This window comes from Bos taurus, chromosome 4 (assembly GCF_002263795.3).
Source record: "Bos taurus isolate L1 Dominette 01449 registration number 42190680 breed Hereford chromosome 4, ARS-UCD2.0, whole genome shotgun sequence".
NCBI classification, from domain to species: domain Eukaryota; kingdom Metazoa; phylum Chordata; class Mammalia; order Artiodactyla; family Bovidae; genus Bos; species Bos taurus.
The window spans coordinates 23,245,263-23,262,605 of NC_037331.1; the positions used below are offsets into that span (position 1 = coordinate 23,245,263).

Here is a 17,343-nt window from a genome sequence, read left to right on the forward strand (position 1 = left end):
TTATTCTTAACACCCGGGTCTCCTTCATTGTACATGCCAGTGTTGGTATTTCTTGAATCATTTAATCAACTAAGACTCTAATACCTCTCTTCCCTGTGTTTAATGAGTCCTCTTTCCAACTGCTATCTTAAATCTGAAAGGAACAACCCTCTTCATTTTCATATTTTGTATGAAAAGAGAGCCATATATCTGAAAATTAGAAGGCAAGGCCATTGCTTAGAATGTTCAGTTCAGTTCAGTCACTCAGTCGTGTCCAACTCTTTGAAACCCCACGGACTGCAGCATGTCAGGCTTCCCTGTCCATCACCAACTCCTGGAGTTTACTCAAATTCATATCCATTGAGTCGGTGAGGCCATCCAACCGTCTCATCTTCTGTCGTCCCCTTCTCCTCCCACCTTCAATCTTTCCCAGCATCAGGGTCTTTTCAAATGAGTCAGTTCTTCACATTAGGTAGCCAAAGTATTGGAGTTTCAGCTTCAGCATCAGTCCTTCCAATGAATATCCAGGACTGATTTCCTTCAGAATGGACTGGTTGGATCTCCTTGCAGTCCAAGGGACTCTCAAGAGTCTTCTCCAATACCACAGTTCAAAAGCATCAATTCTTCAGTGCTCAGCTTTCTTTATAGTCCAACTCTCAAATCCATACATGACTACTGGAAAAACCATAGCTTTGACTAGATGGACCTTTGTTGGCAAAGTAATGTCTCTGCTTTTTAATATGCTGTCTAGGTTGGTCATAACTTTTCTTCCAAGGAGCAAGCGTCTTTTAATTTCATGGCTGCAGTTACCATCTGCAGTGATTTTGGAGCCCAAGAAAATAAAGTCTCACTGTTTCCATTGTTTCCTCATCTATGTGCCATGAAGTGATGGGACCGGATGCCATGATCTTAGTTTGTAGAGCAGAGAATGTAGAGCATTGCTATGAAGTTTCAAAGTTCGTAACATGTATGTACTGTTTGAGCTCTCTTATTTAAATACTGAAATTAGGAAGTGTAAGTAAACAAGCATTAGTAAGCGTAATATCTACTGGCCTGTCAGAATTTTTTTTAAACTTAATGATTTCTGTAATATTTATTAAAACTATACATCTTGCACTCCAGGGGGTATGATGGGGATAAAAAGGAACACCATGGAACCAGGTAGAGGCCGTGGCAAGGAATCTATGTCTAGCCCAGTAAAGATCTTTTCTACCACTGACTCTAACATGGTGAGAAGAAAAAAATCTGGTTCAGATTCTAGCATTGGCAAGAATTAGGACCATGACTCAGCTCTGTTTGGCTTTCACTTTGATTCACAATTACACTAGCAAATAATCCTTGCAGAGAATAAACATAGGATTAAGAATGTAAGTGAGTAGATGCTCCCTGAGGCTTTGTTTTATTCCACACAAGGGCATAGTCAAAGTTCAAAGTACCAGAATACCATGCAGAGGGCGGAATCCTCCCCGCCAACACAGTGTAGGACCTGGGATTTGGATCTTTTAATCCCCATCTGGGTAGGAGGACCATATAAGTACTAAAGGGCCAGCCCTCTTCATGTCACTGGCATTCTTGCTGCACTAAAGAGCTACTTCTTTCTTCTCTTTCCTGCCCTTTATCAGGCCAACCAAACAAACTGCAGAGGGCCTCGCTCTAGCCTACCATAAAGCCCACTGGGAAAATCGTCCCGCTCCAAAACAGATGGGAGAGGAAGGTCATCTCCTAAATCAGTGCTCAGTTTAAGAAACAGAACTGCACGTTACCTAACAGACAATGAACACTCCCGGGTTTGTAACAGGCCACCGACACGCTGCTCATTGTATGCTACTGCTGCTGTTTACTGGCTAAGTCTCGTCCCTCTCCTTGTACCCCATGGACTGTAGCCTGCCAGGCTCCTCTGTCCATGGGATTTCTCAGGCAAGAATACTGGAGTGGGTGGCCACATCCTTCTCCAGGGGATCTTCCCAACCCAGGGATCAAACCCTTGTTTCCTGCTTGGTAGGTGGATTCACTACCACAGAACCACCTGGGAAGCCCAGGTGCTCATCATCGTATAGGGAAGAACAAGTCTTCAGGTGAATCAACGAATAGTTTTTAATTAATCCCTTGGCAATATAAAGTGGAAAATGGAAAGGAAAGATGTCAAATAAGAAAATAAAATTCCACCCCCAACTGACAGAAACAAAAACGTGGAATAAACAGACTCTGGACAAGTAAGACAGGGGGAACCTTGGCTTCCACCACCTTCAATTCAGACCAATCAAGGAAGTCATTTTTCAAAACCGAAAACTAGTTTTTCATTTTTTTTTTTCCTGTTTAAAAAAGTGAAAGTCACTCAGTCGTGTCTGACTCTTGGCAATCCCATGGACTATACAGAATTCCATGGAATTCTCTAGGCCAGAATACTGAAGAGGGTAACCTTTCCCTTCTCCAGGGGATCTCCCCAACCCAGGAATCAAACTAGGGTCTCCTGTATTGCAGGCAGATTCTTTATCAACTGAGCTATTCCTGTTTTGCCTACAACAAATGTTATACAGAAATCCATTAACCTCTTTCAGTGATGTAGAAAACCAATAAAAGGAAAAAATCTAGCATATGCAGTTACATGTGTCAGCTTACCGGAATTTACCAAATGTAAAATCTAATAGCTTCCCAGTTTGAAAGCCTTCTCAAAAAAAAAAAAAAAAAAGGCTGCTTTTCCCACACAGTTTTAATTTCCTTGTGAAGTTATACTTTTTTCAAATCCCAGAAATAAAATTAATGAGGGCACATACTATACTGAGTTCTAGGCAAAATGACACTCTGGTATTCTTGCCTGGAGAATCCCATAGACAGAGGAGCCTGGTGGGCTACAGTCCATGGGGTCTCAAAAGTCAGACATGACTTAGCAACTCAACAACAAGTTTTTTATAGGTCTCAGTTAACCTTACTTATTTATATTGCTTAGGTAAAAGTACATAGGGGAAAAAAAAAAAAAAAACACTAGAAATTCAAAAGCTTTTTCAGGGACACCCTCAGTCTATGATTTCTGAGACTACATGTAAGTGAAAAGTCCAAATTGCAAAGTCCAATTGCAAAGTGTACAGCTATGAATAAAGTTCACTTGAAGTTAAAGTTGACAGGAATAATATTTCCTCCAGAAAATGCCCTCAGTTATCTCCTTAGTTGAGATCTGCTTCTATGGGAAGACTGGAGGGAGGATGGGGTTATGGGAAAGCAAGAATCTGAACAAGTGACCACCCACACACCAATTGTGCCTGGAAATCACAATGAAAGCTTTCTATAAGAATTTTTCCACATTTTTTCTAATATGTCTGAGAAAACTATTTTTTTTCTGTCATTGGCACATCATCATTTAAATAAAGCTCTGAGAAAGTGTCCTAGCACCGGGGAAAATAGACTAGGTTATTTTCTATTCTCTCCACATCGGTGACCTCTTAGCTTTCTGTTTACTTCCTATAAGCCCTCAAAGTCTCCCTCCTTGTTCTTGTCAAATATTGAAAATAACCCTGATCCTTTTCCCTCCTTATATTCAGGTTCACAACTGAATGCCAATCATCAATCCGCAGATAAGTCTCACAAATAAAACAAATGCCTAAATCTAATGTAAGCTGCCAATCTTGGAGAAATAAAGCTCTAATTCCTACCCTCATATAAAAAAAATAATCTCTTCCTGTATGGCAGAAACCAACACAACATTGTAAAGCAATTATCTTCCAATTAAAAATTTTAAATTTTTAAAAATTAAAAAAAGATTAATCTCATTCTCTCAAAACAGAATCACATGACTTATATCCAGTTGAGCAAATATATTTATTACTATTATGTTCCAAGGGGAAAACATATGCTAAAGCATAGACAGTTGTTCAGAATCAGTAAAAAATCATGCTGAAAAATGCACAGGGAGGACGTAAGAAATAATGTATTTCAGAGAATGAGGATAAAAACATTGCTGACCCAGTGAGATGCTCTACAAGATAACTCATCGTCCCTAGTCTAGAAAGAGACATTTTCAAAGTTCACTTACATATTCAGTGATTTTTTTTTAGGTACCTGTTTTATACCAGCTACTGTTCTAAGCTCTGAGAAATAAAGAGCCTGAGACACAATGGAGAACAAGTAAGATGAGAAAGGAGCTCTGACAGAAAGGGTATTTTAAGCTGCTTAATGTCAAAAGAATACTGGGCTGGAAGAGAACAGAGTGGCAACAGACATTCTTGAAGAGATAAAGAGGGGCAGTGTCATGGAGTTTTATCTCCATGTATGCTTAGCCACTCAGTCATATCTAACTCTCTGCAACCTCTAGGACCATAGCCCACCAGGTTCCTCTGTTCATGGGATTCTCCAGGCAAGAATACTGGAGTGGGTTGCCATTTCCTTCTCCATTGAGCAAGGTGGGTGGGTGGCAATGGGGAACAAAGTTGAAGTAACTGTGGATATTCATATTTTTTAAAATTAAAACCAAAGTTAATTAAAATATTTAAATGCCAGTACAAAAGAGTAAATGACACAGAGGAAAGGTTACAGATATTCAAGTGTTTCTTAAGGAAATATACATGTGTGGCAGGGTTATGAGAAGGCTGCTGTGGAGAATGGTAAGGAAAATAAAATAGGGAGACTTGAAGAATTAGCAAGATGAGACTAAGATGGGAGATCACAAATTTATTATGGTACTAGTTTTCTTTTTTTTTTTAATTTTCACTAGCATTCAGTACCCCAAGTGAAAAAGCAAAGCCAGGGTGCTCAATAGAGAAATGGTAGATTTTGTCAGATATAAAAGAAAAGAAAAGAATACAAAGGAATAAAGATCTGGTTGAGCAAAGAGTTATTTATTTAAGTTGTATACTAGGCCTTGCCTGAATAGTATAGAAAAGGTGAATGAGAAAAAAATCATTGGAAGAAAAGAAGGTATGTCAAGGTACCAGAGGCTGGTGGGAGGTAGAGAGAATTAGGTGATGACTGCTTCATGATTCATTATCTCAAACATGATAAATTTCAGGTAATATCAAGATCCAGACTGGAGTCATTGTCCAGTGGTTAACTTGCAATAGACTGGTATGTTAATGAAGGTAAGGTGGCTAAGGAATTTCTGTAGGGTACTGATTGACTTATCTACCTATATACTTTCATTAATCATTATCAAAATAGGAGATATAAAAAGCTGTAATCCAGATTTCTAAATTTGAAAGAGTAATAAAGAAGATGACAGATGATAGCAAAGGCAGTAGGGGATGATAAAAAGCAAAGCAAAATGAAACAATGTATCTCAGATGAACTGTTTTTTATGCCATACCCTGAACTGCTGAAAGGAGTCACACATTGAGTGATAAACAGCAATTTACTACTATCATTGTAAATTGATTACTTAAATGCCCCCCAATATAATCCAGATTCTAGATTTCTCTTATCATAAAGTCTCCAGCACTGTCAAAAAACTTTAAACGTTCTCCACTTTGTACAAATTCTACAAAATAAATTTAAATTCCAGAAATATCCTCAATTTAGCACTACAAAACATGCACACCTACTCAGATTGCTCTTCTCCTCCTTCCTTTCCTCTTTCTTTATAGAGAATGTTACTCGTGGTCCAAGTCACCAATTCAATGCCACATTCTGTGGTATCCATCAAACATCCCTTTAGCTTCTACATTTTAATTATTTCAACATCTCATAGTTATGTAAACATGCTCAAGAATCTCCCACATTAGAAAAGAAAAAGCTTCCTCAAATTTATATGATTCTTCAGAACCAGCCTATCTTTTCTCAAAAGCTTTGTAGACAGACATGTAGAATGAGTCACTCTATCTCCATTTCCTGAGCTCCTACTCAATCCTTAACACATTTTTTATGTGGGCTTCACCCCAATCACACCACTAGCTAAGTAAGATCAGCATTGAGCCCCCTGTGTTCAAATCCAAGGATTTTTTTCTTTTTCCACTCCTCATCTTAACCTCTCAGCAACATCTGGCAGCTATGAATACTTCGTCTTTCTTGTGGGAGGTTTTTCTCTGGTCCTTGGAATACCACAAATCTCTCACTGTTTTCCTCCTCTGTGACGATTCATTTTCCTCTTCACAATCCCATCTACTCCAATACACTCAAAAATATTAGAATTCATCAAGATTTGTTCCCTAAATTATCTTCTTTCTCATTCTACATTATTTTCTCATGAATTGCTATCTATTTCAAAGGAATGAATTACCATCTGTACCACAAAATTTATATATCTCTTTCCCTGTTTGCTGCTCTCATCTCTTTATTCATGTAACCAACTGTTCACTCAAGAGTTGTGCTGGATGAAAGGAATACAGGTTTCCACATGAGGGTAAAAGAATAATGATCTCTTGTGAGTATATCCTTGTGAATACTTTCATTGCCCTTTTATTTGATAAATTCCAAATTTTCCTCAAGACCCAACTCAAACTCTAAATGATCTGTGATTAATTTCTTAGTGTCTTATTTCTTCATCTCCTATAGCAATCAGGTAATCCTCTGCATCTACTTTTATTGCTGCATGCAGACCACGATATTATAACTTCTACATCTATGTGTCTTCCTGCAACACCCAATTTAGAAGCTACTTAATGTTAGGGCCAGATTCTATTTATAATTTTCTTCCCAGAACTTACTAATCTGATGTATGGTAGACGCTTGAAAATTAGAACAACACATTGTGTTCTGGGGTTTTCAAGTATATATTAATAGATACTTCCATAAAGAGGGATTCCGTGATTAAATAAGGTCAGAGAAGTTTGTACTAAATCTCACTCCAAGAGAATCTAACACACACTTGCATCTGAAGAATTGTAAGACATCCTTAATATAGAAAACTATTTAACTTTGCTTAATGTGTAGATGGGCTTCTCAGGTGGCACAGTGGTTAAGAATCTGCCTGCCAATGCAGGAGATGCAGGTTCAATCCCTGGGTCAGGAAGATCCCCAGGAAAAGGAATGGCAATGCACTCCAGTGTTTTTGCCTGGAAAATCCCATGGACAGAGAAGCCTGGCAGGCTACTGTCCATGAGATTGCAAAAAGTCAGGCACAACTGAGCAACTAAACAACGTTTAGATAAGGAAAGCTTTCTTTCCCTTTTCTTCTCTTAAAACACATTGGTATTTCTCAAACAATTTTTCCTTATTTCTTGAGATAGGATTTTAACTTATTAGGATCAGCAAAACAGATGTCAAAGACCCAAGGGTATGGCACGTCCTCTTCACCCACAATACTCATCAACGTATAACTCCTTCAAAAGAGCTCTGACACTCCTTAGCAGAAAAGAAATTTTGATCAACAAAGTACTACCTTTCTCCAATGGCACCCCACTCCAGTACTCTTGCCTGGAAAATCCCATGGACAGAGGAGCCTGGTAGGCTACAGTCCCTGGGGTCGCGAAGAGTCGGAAACGACTGAGCGACTTCACTTTCACTTTTCACTTTTCACTTTCACGCATTGGAGAAGGAAATGGCAACCCACTCCAGTGTTCTTGCCTGGAGAATCCCAGGGACGGTGGAGGCTGGTGGGCTGCCGTCTGTGGGGTTGCACAGAGTCAGACACGGCTGAAGCAACTTAGTAGTAGTAGTATACATCAAGTCTAACAGATTCTTAGTGTTTCCTTTTTTTGCAAAGTTATTAATTTCAAGAATTCAACCAATAGAATAGGAAAATTATTACAGCCACATTGAAACCATTCTTTGGGGGTTTTTTTTGAAAGTGTGCTTATAAAGCTAATACGGGCTTCCCAGGTGGCGCTAAGTGGTAAGGAACCCAGCTGCCAATGGAGGAGATATAAGAGATACAGGTTCAATTCCTGGGTCAGGAAAATCCCCTGGAGGAGGGCATGGCAACCTACTCCAGTATTCTTGCCTGGAGAATCCCATGGACAGAGGAGCCTGGCAGGCTACAGTCCATAGGGTTGCAGAGAGTCTGACATGCCTGAAGTGACTTAGCACACAAAGATAATATAGTTACCTCAACACCAGCTGTGCCACCACGCAGTTATGCAGGTAGTTTGAATGATAGAAGCATTGGTAGCTCCAAAACAGAATCCCCATTTGAAGCTCAAAAATCTTACCACTTTACTCCCACAAAATGCTGTCTAGTACACTTTGGATAGAGCACATTTAAAACCAAGGACCCAAAACAAAACAGCAGCCCTCCGTGAAAAGCTTCTATGCTTTGCTTTCTTCCATGTGTTATAGGGAAGGAACCTCTACTTGCCAAACAGAAAGTTCTGACATATGGCGTGGCAAATAACATTATATAACAATAAAGGACCCATCCTGGTAATCAGAACTCTTATTAGAAACAACAGGATCACAAAGTGACTCATCAGCTCGTGTGCTCTCTCCCGATTCTAGTAATTTGGGACAAGTGTGGGGAAGTTACAAGTTGTTTATGTGCAGCCCAAAATGACAGGCAAGAGAAGTTACTAAGCAACATTAAGTACTTGCATTTTTCTCATCTTTAAAAGCTGCCACGAGCTGAATAATCCTGTAATATAAAGGTAAAGGGAAAAGCAATGTGGGAGTCATGTTTTTGCCTGAATGAAAATGTTTTGCTCAATAATTCTGAAATTCTGATTCACCATGAGTTCATCTGTCTTGGTTTTAAGGATTATCTCAGGTGTATAATCCCCTTCTATTCACTGTGAACACCAGAAATTTGTTCTATAATGAAAAAGAAAAAAAAGAAAAAAAGGGGAGTGTGAAGGGGAGTAGTTCTTATGGGTCTTGAAACCAGTTTGTCCTCCAGTAAATGGGATCTTTGTTCTCTAGCTTTTTGTTTTTTTTCATAGCATGTATTACAACAATAACAACCACAACAATAAATCATGCCCTGGTGTCTTTGTTTAATGTATCTGCTTCCTGTTTCTCTCTCAATGAAATGAGTTCAGTACTGTAGGAACTTGTCTATTATTTTCCACTGCCTTCCCTGAGTCTGGCCCAGTGCCTGACAAGGACAGTAGCCCCTCCATGACTGAGAGATGAAACAGAATCCAGTGTCATGGTATTAGGAGTTGTGTTTCTTAAGAAGATGGTTTTAATAATTATGTCTACTGAACCTTACATTTCCCAGAAATAGCTGAGTGTTGCTGACAATCTCTACCACATATACTACAAAGAGCAGGCAAGTGAGAATTCCCTAGCTCTTATGTCTTTTGACAGCAGCAAAGGGATTCCTTGGTCAAAAGCCCAGGAAGAACTTTTCCTTATATTCTCTGTCTCAGCAAAACAACTTGCTGAATAAACTACAAACTCATCTTTTGTGCTTGAAGTCTGTTTTCAGGTCAAGGATCCTATAATGCTTTTGCACAGCACCTCTCTTTCTTCCTCTTTCCAGTTCATCTAATTCAAAAGGAGCTGATCTAGGGAGTAATCAGTCTCCTCACAGAAGAGGTCACATTTCCCAGCAGGCTTGGGTATAAACAGCAGAGTAGTCAATATCAATGAAAACAAAATATCATTCTGTGCCTTAAATGAATGATGTATGTGTGTTAGTCGCTCAGTTGTGTCCAACTCTTTGCAACCCCATGGACTGTAGCCTGTCAGGCCTCTCTGCCTGTGGAATCCTCCATGCATGATACTGGAGTGGGATAGCTGTGACTATATTTTTAAGAAGAATGAAATTGAAAGACCTCTTATTATGATTCTAGTTAAGAGGAGGTGAATTAAAATTTTGCCAGCCACTCTATGGGTGGTGTTTACATGTGTTATTTAAATGATCTGGGTTAACTGTTACCATTTTTAATAATTCAATAAAAGCCTTTTGGGAAAAATAAAAAGAAGACTCTCTATAAAGAATGTTGATTATAACGTTTAATAGATTTTATGAGTCATATTTTTAAGAATATAAAACTAAGATAAAAACTACTTTTAGATTTAGATTTTATTTCAAATATTTTCTCTGTTATTGATACTTCATTCTTTACCTGAGACAACATCCCCAAAATTAATAGGAAATAATAAATAACTAATACTTTAAAATATTTATTATGCACCTTCTGTTCTCAGACCCTTACATGATTAAATCATTTAATTCTATGAAGTGGGTATCATTTTCATTTATCCCTGCTTTTCAAAGAGAAATCTAAAGCATAGAATTTAACTAACTTGCTCAAGGTCATCCAAGTAGTAAAGGTTTGCAGCTAGGCAATTTGAATATAAAATGTAAGTTTTAACCCCTATATCGTAGTGGCTAAGAAGGGAATAATGAAATTCAAATGAGCATTGTTGCATGTTCAGAAATTATACATGGAGTCAACTTCTCCACATCTTCAAGATGAATCATCAAACTATGATATGAGCTAAGATTCTTTCAACTTAATTGTAATTATATTACAAAAGAAGGCCTAGCCACCTCAGTGGGGTAAGCTTATCCAGAGATTAGTCTGCTGACAGAATTTCAAAGAGATTTTAAATAGCTACCACACTTCTCATTCAGTCTGTCCTTTTCCTGGTTATTATTTAATATTTCATAACTAATTCATGTGGATTAAAAAGAGACTGAAATAGAATCATTTGACCTAAGATGATATTTTTAATAAAAATATTGTATTTTGGAAAGCCTTATGTGATGTCCATCTAGTTCACATTGTTATAATATTTACATACTTACTGAAAGAAATTTTAAAAATCATTTAACAAGTAAAACCCAAATTATCCCATAAACAAAAAATGCTTCTTTTGGAGGAGGAGAAATGGGGATTGATTTTCCCCCCATTATCCAGCTTCCCTTGTGGCTCAGCTGATAAAGAATCCACCCACAATGCAGGAGAACTGGGTTCTATCCCTGGGTTGGAAACATTTCCTGGAGAAGGGAAAGGCTATCCACTCCAGTATTCTTGCTTGGAGAATTCCATGGACTGTACAGTCCATGGGGTCACAAAGAGTTAGACACAACAGAGCAACTTTCACTTTCACTTTCATCCATTTCTTCATTTTTCTCTAGTCGTAGGCAAGTTTCTATCGTCTGGTCACAGATATGACTCAATATTTTTGAGCAATGACTGAATCAAAGCCTCAAGACTTTTCCTCAAAAGAAAAAAAGAGTTCAACAATTTATAAAAAGCACCATTTTGCAACTTTATTGTCCCACAGAGCAAAACATTTTTAATGGATAATTTATTCTAATATTTGTTTTCCCCCTTAAAAATACATTAGTACCATAAACTAGATATCATTAAAAATTTCAATATTATGATTTGGAAATAAGTATGACATCTATCATATCGGAAAACATTATCTCCTATGTTCTAGATATGCAGTTCCAGACAGGGTGAGAAATATCTTGTGAGTAATTTTATAATAATTATGAATTCAGTGTATTAAAATATACTACATGGCTCAGACCTTGCAACTTACAACTGAAAGACTATTCTCTAGCCTTTTTTTGCAAAGGGTAAAGCCTGTGAAGGGCCTCCCTTGTGGCTCACTGATGAAGAATCTGCCTGCCAATAAGATGCCCTGGAGAAGGAAATGGCAACCCACTCCAGTATTCCTGCCTGGAGAATACAGAGGAGCCTGGCAGGCTATAGTCCATAGGGTCGCAAAGAGGCAGACACGACTTAGCGACTGAACAACGACAAAGCCTGTGAAAGGGACTATCTATTTTTTTCATAGAACTGAATTAGAGCTTTGAATTCAGTGTACCAAAAGTGTAACTTATTATTGAACTCCAATAATGTATTAGACACTGTCTGCAGCACTGAAGTCCCAGAGATGAAAAAGGCTTGGCTTCCTTAGATAAGATTATTTCAACCTTCTCTGGCATATTCAATTTTAAAGTCAAGCACACATTTCAGTGGAACCATTGAGAAGGACAGTGGGGCCAGTGGTAAAATACAAACAGAATTCAAGAAGGTCATGATACTAGAGCAGAAGATTAAGAGATACAGACGCATCATCACGTAAAACCTAACAGACTGACTGTATCCAGAAAGAAGTTATAGACAGAGATAGCCTTCTCCAGGGGATCTTCCCGACCCAGGGATCAACCCTGGGTCTCCTACACTGCATACAGATTCCTTACCATCTGAGCAACCAGGGAAGCCCAAAAATAGCCATAAGCAGAAACGAAAAAGATGAACAAGTAGCTTGTAACATGCAGGGTCATAACAAACCAGTGATAAGCTTTTGGTTAAAAGCATGGGCTCCAGAGCCAGACTGTCGGGTTCCCATCCCAGCTGGATCCTAATCTCTAACTGTGGCTGGTAAGTCAATTAACCCTCTTGTGCCTCAGTGTTCCCTTTATAAAATGGAAATGATGATGATAATAGGATTATCCCATATGAGTGTTTTCAAGATTTTATGCTCAAGATGCTTAAACAAGCAACTAGCATGTAGGAAGCACACAATAAAAGTTACTGTCACCATTTTTAAAATATGAGGGCAAGAAAGCCAAGGCACCACATTCAAAAATCAAGCCTTGAAACTGACTCTATTCCTAACCTCCACCAGCAGTATCACAAATGACAAAGAAAACAGAAAGAATCGGGGCTGACATCATGAATGTGTTTGCAAAGCCCCATCACCATACAGATCTATGACAACAGCTCAGTAACATCACCTTTCCTTACGGAGCATGTATATTTATACACGTATTTTGAAGATGACAGCTTTTGTGCTCCTTAATCTGTAGTGACTGGCATATTGCCAATAAGAAATAACTGAGTCAAGGACATTGTGTTTCAAATTTAAAATGCAATCCCTGTTACAAGGCAAATTCTTCATTTCCAATTGTTGACTCAGATAATACTTAAAAAAAAAGAATTTCAGCTGTTTAAATTTAGCATGCTGAGAAAGACCAATCTTAAAATATTGTTTGGCATTATGCCCATAACATTTTCATTTTATTCCTTGTTAGTATTTGTCTTCTGTGATGAGACGACAAATGACAGTAATCATGTTATTCTCCTTAACACTTCAAATTTTACCTAAATGAACCATTTTGCTTTTATCCTCACCAGTTAAAGATGGTCTTTCATTTCCTGGCAAATTTTCAGAAGGTGATTATGCAAGAGCCAGTGATATTTCCAAGTACTGTTTTACCTCTTCGGTCATCATCTGGTCTTTCTCCCTACTTTTCTTTGAATCATCATCTTACTCTTAAACACACATACACGCACACACACGCAAAGGAGATTATCTGAACACAAGGCTACTCTAATTTTTATAATCAGACCTATTTAAGGAGACATTTTGATTCTCTGCTTTATCTGGGTCTTTAAACATCCCCACCCCACACACAGCCCGAAGAGGTTGTTTTTAAAAGTTCCTCAGAGCACAGAATCTAGACAAGGTCTCAGCCCAGCCTCCCACCATGTGATCTCCTTATTTTACTCCCACATTAACTCCATCATCTTTCTTCCCAGCAAAGATGCCCTCGGCTTCATTTTCATGATTCATGAAGCCAGAGCAGAACACTGAAATTGGAATTGTAAAGTACGCCAAATTTGGTTTGGGGGTCAATTTAGGTTCCAATTTAAGCAGATTCAATCTTGGGTATCAGTAAAGCTGAGAGTTCTCTCTTGACTGATATAATTTTTCAAGCACTCTGAGCCCATACCATCTGCAAAACAATAAGTTCATTCCACTTGATCCATGGTAGAGTACTGTTGTAATAAAACAAAGTGACAAAGTGATGAAGAGTTGGAGCTAGTCACACTTGAGGGCTAATCCAAGCCCACCATTTACTAAATATGTTCCTTTGGTAATTTACTTATTCCCTCTGGGGCTGAATTTCTTATAAATGGGAGAGAATGCCATCTCTTACCTGTAGCTCTTATCCCATAAGTGAGAAAACATATTCAAAGTGCTTAACCTTGGGAAGGGCATGACAGGAGAAGGTACAAACGACTTGGTTTAAAATAAATAAAATACAAAGATGTAATACACAGCTCGGGTTATACAGCCAACATTTTATAATTTTTCAACGGAATGCAATCATAACAATACTGAACCACTATGTTATATACTTGAAACGCATACTGTAAATTGACTACAATTATAAAGCAAACAAACAAAGTGCTTAACCTAAGTCCTGCATTACCGCACTCACCGTAACCAGGAACTTCTGATGGGTTACACAGTGAGAAAACCACCATACATGCAAATAACTTAAGGAGCTATCAAGGAGTTGAACCTACTTCACAGTTAATACCTTAAGGATGAACAGGTGGGTGGGATGCTTACTGGAGGTCATATTTTGTGTTGGTGTTTTGCAAGAGAAAGAAAATGCCATGGATGCAAGAGGAACATTAGGAAGAGGCTTCTCCAACATCTTGTCTAGAGCTTTCTCCAGGCAGGTGCTTCTAAACTAAAGGCATTACTCTTGTAAAGAGAATAATGCTAGAGTACCAAGCATCCATAAGTACAGTTCTATTCCTGAGGCCAGCCAGGAAGAGAAGCACCCAGGAAAGGATATTCTTAAAATATCATTTCAAGCCTAGATATCAACATCACAGTCATGATTGGTAGGCAGAATTAGATTGAGGGACCAGATGATCTTCGTCTGGCTTGTCTGGCCACAACTCTTCCTTCTTTCACGTGTGCAAGGAAAAGCATGAGTCACAGGATACTTGTCTAGTTCAGACTCTGTTCCAAGAAACCTTACCAATGGTTTAAACTTTAAAATAATTATTTTATTCCAAAAATGGCTTTGAAAATCTTCTCGTCAGATATAACACGAGGTTTGTTTACCAATAGGACAACCAAAATACCAAGCAAAGGTATTCCCCAAACTCAATACCACCTGTCTAAGTTTTTTCTTTAAAGAAATCCTGAAGGCCTCCTATTCAATCTAAATTCTTATCAATTTCAACCAGGCTCTCAGGCTGATTTTTATTCTCTTTAGCTAAATTATTGAGGTTCGGGTAATGATTTATTCTAGAGTTATCTGGGAACTACTTATAAACTCACAACAAACATTATTTTAGTCTTTGTATAGATTGTTTTTTCTTTTTTGCTAAAAACTTTAAACACCATCATGCATGCACTATCATAACAAATATATCCCCTGGATTATATTTGACTTTGTGATGTAAGTTTTTTTGCACTGAGAAATTATGCATGTCTGGAATGGATTACCTCCAAAAAGCTGGATATAGCAATAAGAACACAAATATACCTGGAGATCCCTAAGATGCATAAAGTTATTAAATTATATTCAGAATATGTTTATAATAAAACATGATTAGGTGGTTAGAGAAATATTGATAAAACCAAAAACTAAAATATTTGGAGATATTAAAAGAGATATTTCTCTTTTAAAACTATAGTAACATAGTATTGTCTTCAAGGATCCTGTAGCTAAATCTAGTTTTTTTGTGACATATTCTTTCTGCTTGAGAGAGTCCCCTTTTTTTCTCCATTATAAAAATCTAGTCAGTGTAAAAGAGGACCTGGTTAGAAATACCCCAGTGTTCTTAGATTATTCCTGGTTTCCTTTTTGAAAAAGACCTTTCATGTTCTGCTTGTATTCGCATTCATTTGGTCATTTGCTTTACAATGAGCTGACCTGTTTCTACATCCTTTTAAAAGTTGGTTATCTGCAATTTGAGCAACCAGTAGAAGTCATTTTTTTTTAAAGTTTTTTAAGCCTCAATTTTTTTGTTTTTTTTTTTTTGCCGTGAACACAATGCTGCTTGGATCTAAGTATAAATCCATGTATGTAATAAATCAACACTTAGAAATTTCAAAGAAGGCACCGTTTAGCAAGTGGAAGAGATTATTGCAGTAGTAAGAAAGTGGGGGAATCCTGTACCCACTAAAGAGTACTTGAATGTTTCTCACATCATCAGTGTTGCCTCAGGTTGTTGCCTAGCAATCATTTAAAGATCTACTTCACGTCTTAATAAAGTAAATCAAAGACTCTTGTTTTGTTTGATGGCTTCTGTACAGGTTAGGAATAAGTCTGGAATGAAACTTAATTAACTGGGCATTTGAAAATCTAAGCCAGCCTCCTCACAAATTTTCTGTAGAAAATGCAAGCTGTTATGCATTAGTAACTTTCAGAAGCCCACTCTTGTAAATAAATCTAGAAAACGCATTTACCAGTGTTGTTGCCGAAAATCACCATAAACAGGGTGCTTCCTGCAGACCTACCCGACAAGCAGTGTCCGTAGGTACCTAACTGAGAGTAACTCGGTTACAGCCTAACTAGGACAGAAGTCAAAGAGACAAACCGATTCAATATCTCGTGGAGAATCCAAAGCTCTGCTTTTCTAACTTTCCTCGCCATTTCTGGTCAGCTTCCCTTCCCCCCGCACCACATACCCAGAAGCCACTCAAATTACCAACCGTGTCAAGCTGAACTTACTGCAGTGTGATGCAGGCGAAGGCTGGGCACAGCTCTGAAGCCAGAGCGACTGCTTTTCCGGAGAGGAACCGGGACTCGCCAGCTAACAGGATCCCTTCCAATTCACACGCTCCGCTCAGTCAGAAGGCTCCCTCACAGCTCGGCTTCCCCAGAGGAGTGGAGCTTCAAGAACTCTGCTCACAGCATCTCCTCCTCTCGACTTCCACCCCCCTTCCAGAACACCCAGCCCAGTCTAACTAGTGTCTGAGAGATGGAAATCCACTTCCAGTCAACAACACGGGCTGCCGGCAGCCTCCCGGTTCCTGACAATTTGCAACTCAAAAACCGCGGAGGCTGAAAGCTGGAGGTTTCCGGATCCTCAAAGTCATCTTTGGCAGCCCCCCTCCCCACCCCTCACTCCTCCCACTTCCCTCCTCCTCTACCGCGGCCGCCTCCAGGCTCCCACTAGGTATCACGAATGATTATTTTATTATCCATACCAATAAGCATCAGGAGGAATTTGTCAGAGATGAAATACTTGTTGTCCATGACTAATGCTCTTCTCTCATGTCTTTGAGTCCTTGATTTATAGCGAGATGCGTTGATATTGAAGTGTGTGTGTGTGTGTGTGTGTGTAGCGAGGAGGAGGCGATCCACTCAGCGGCTGCAAGCAACAGCCTTGCCTATCTCTGGCTGCCGCTTCTACAGCTGCTGTTGTTACTACTGCTGTTGGAACTCAGGGAAAATGAGACAGGAGACGGTGCTCGACAACTATTTAACTGCTGGACCAGTTATAAGACAAGGGAGGAGACTGGACAGGTATGAGTGGCTGTCGTTGAAGCACTGAGCTTGATTCACGGCAATTACTACCATTCAGAATACAATTCCCCTCCAACAGGAAAGCTGATACCTGTCTGTCTCTCCCTTCAGCCAACTAAAGTCCTTGATGGGTCATTGTTCATCAATGACCTGCCTAACCCACTTCTAGAAACTGTAGCAGCTGCACACTCTTTCTATATTCAGACTTGGTAACCTGGGAACAGGTGATTGGGGGATGGATGAGGATGAAG

The 17,343-nt window shown here is 38.8% G+C and overlaps 1 protein-coding gene across 8 annotated transcripts in view; it reads right to left on the reverse strand.

Moving 5' to 3' along the window:
- The window catches only part of DGKB (diacylglycerol kinase beta), an 875,335-nt gene extending 858,305 nt beyond the window's left edge, over positions 1-17,030 (reverse strand). For 3 of the 8 annotated variants that reach the window (XM_059885678.1, XM_005205201.5, XM_059885676.1), the window contains exon 1: positions 16,295-16,709. The gene's annotated coding sequence lies outside the window, so the exon portion shown is untranslated. Of the gene's footprint in view, positions 1-16,275; positions 16,711-16,773 lie in introns of those variants that run through there. The other 5 variants (XM_059885677.1, XM_015468340.3, XM_059885674.1 and 2 more) reach the window with 4 other exon arrangements.
- Between the last annotated feature and the right edge of the window lie 313 nt (positions 17,031-17,343).